Source organism: Mus caroli, chromosome 3, assembly GCF_900094665.2.
Source record: "Mus caroli chromosome 3, CAROLI_EIJ_v1.1, whole genome shotgun sequence".
Taxonomy (NCBI): domain Eukaryota; kingdom Metazoa; phylum Chordata; class Mammalia; order Rodentia; family Muridae; genus Mus; species Mus caroli.
In genome coordinates, this window is record NC_034572.1 from 940576 (window position 1) to 942946 (window position 2371).

Genomic DNA, 2371 nt, shown 5'->3' on the forward strand with positions numbered 1-2371 from the left:
TGAGTTATTAAAGTCCTTCTTGATGTCCTCTACCATCATCATGAGATATGCTTTTAAATCAGGGTCTATCTTTTTGGGTGTGTTGGGTGCCCATGACTGGGTGAGGTGGGAGTGCTGCGTTCTGATGATGGTGAATGATCTTGGTTTCTGTTAGTAAGTTTCTTACGTTTGCCTTTAGCCATCTGGTAATCTCTGGAGTTAGTTGTTATAGTTGTCTCTGCTTAGAGCTTATTCCTCCCATGATTCTGTTAGCCTCTATCCGCAGAACTGGGAGACTACCTTTCTCCTGAGTTTCAGTCGTCAGAGCACTCTCTGCAGGCAAGCTCTCCTTTTGCAGGGAAGGTGCATAGATATCTGGCATTTGGACCTGCCTACTGGCAGAAGATGAAGGCCCAAAAAAACGCCTGTCCCAGAAGCTGTGTGGCTTCTCCCTGTCCCAGAATCTGTTACCTTCTGTAGCCCACATACTCTCCTGTGAAGACTAGTCTCTGAGGGGTTCTGGGAACCAAGATGGCTCTCCCAGGTGCTCCAGCAAAGCCCTCCCAGGCAGGGTAGACACCTCTCATCTGGCTGGGAAGGTGCCCGGATGTCTGGAGCCCAAAACGGGGTCTGTCTCAGAAGCTGTTAGCTTCTGTAGTCCACACTCTGACCTGTGCAGACTAGTTTCTGAGGGGTCCGGGAACCAAGATGGGTCCCCCAGGGGCTCCTCATTCTGTAGGTTTATGTTAGTTACTGTATATGATAATCTCTGTTGACTGACTTTGCTTCTAATATGTTTTCTTTCTTTCTTTTTTTTTAGTTTTTTTTATATGGAATTTATTTCATTTACATTTCTAATGCTATCCCAAATGTCCTCCACACGCTCACCCACCCACTCCCCCACCCACCCACTCCCACTTCTTGGCCCTGTAGTTCCCCTGTTCTGAGGCATAAAAAGTTTGCATGACCAATGGGCCTCTCTTTCCACTGATGGCCGACTAAGCCATATTCTGATTCATATGCAGCTAGAGACACGAGCTCCAGGGGGGTACTGGTTAGTACATATTGTTGTTCCACCTATAGGATTGAAGATTCCTTTAGCTCCTTGGGTACTTTCTCTAGCTCCACCATTGAGGGCCCTGTGATCTATCCAATAGCAGAATGTGAGCATCCACTTCTGTTTGCTAGGCTCCGGCATAGTCTCACAAGAGACAGCTCTATCTGGGTCCTTTCAGCAAAATCTTGCTAGTGTATGCAATGGTGTCAGCGTTTGGAAGCTGATTATGGGATGGATCCCTGGATATGGCAGTCTCTAGATGGTCCATCCTTTCATTACAGCTCGAAACTTTGTCTGTGTAACTCCTTCCATGGGTGTTTTCTTCCCAATTCTAAGAAGGGGCATAGTGTCCACACTTTGGTCTTCGTTCTTCTTGAATATGTTTTCTTATTTAATTCTCTTGAAGCAGTTAATCAAGACTGTACATAGGGTTATAGCTTACTCTATCTAGAATTAATAAAACTGAAGAGCTCCTTTTTTAATTTTTTAAATTATCAATTCATCTAATTGTGATGCCCCAATATAAGTTTTATTACGTGGATGCATTTGTTTATTAAATATATATGAGAAGGATGAATTTATGTTTTTTAATTAATGTGTTTATGTTTACACTTCAGATTTTATCCCCCTCCCTGTCTACCCACTGACTGTCCCACATCCCACCTCTTCCCCAACCCCTGTCTCCATGAGGATGACACCATACCCCACACTCCACACCACCTGACCTCTAAACACCCTGCGGCCTCCAGTTTCTTGAGGGTTAGGTACATCATCTCTGATTGAACACAGACCAGGCAATCTTCTGCTCTATATGTATTGGGAGCCTCATATAAGCTAGTATACGCTGCCTGTTTTGTGGTCCCGTGTTTGAGAGATCTCTGTGGTCCAGGTTAATTGATATTGCTGGTCCTCCTACAAGGATGACATCCTCCTCAGTTTCTTTCAGCATTTCCCTAATTCAGCTACAGGGGTCAGCAGCTTCTCCATTGGTTGGGTGCAAATATCTGCATCTGATTCTTTCAGCTGCTTGTTGGGTCTTCTGGAGTACAGTCATGTTAGGTCCCTTTTTGTTAGTTTTCCATAGCCTCCATAATAGTGTCAGACCTTGGGACCTCCCCTTCAACTGGATCCCATTTTGGGCCTGTTGTTGGACCTTACTTTTCCTCTCTGTTTCCATTCCTGTAGTTCTTTCAGACAGGAACAACTGTGGGTGAGTGTTTTGACTGTAGGTTGTCAACCCCCCTCCTTATTTGATGCCATGTCTTCTTAATAGTGATGAGCTTTTTAAGTTCCCTCTTCGTACTGTCTGACATTTCTTTTTTTTTAATTTTTAAT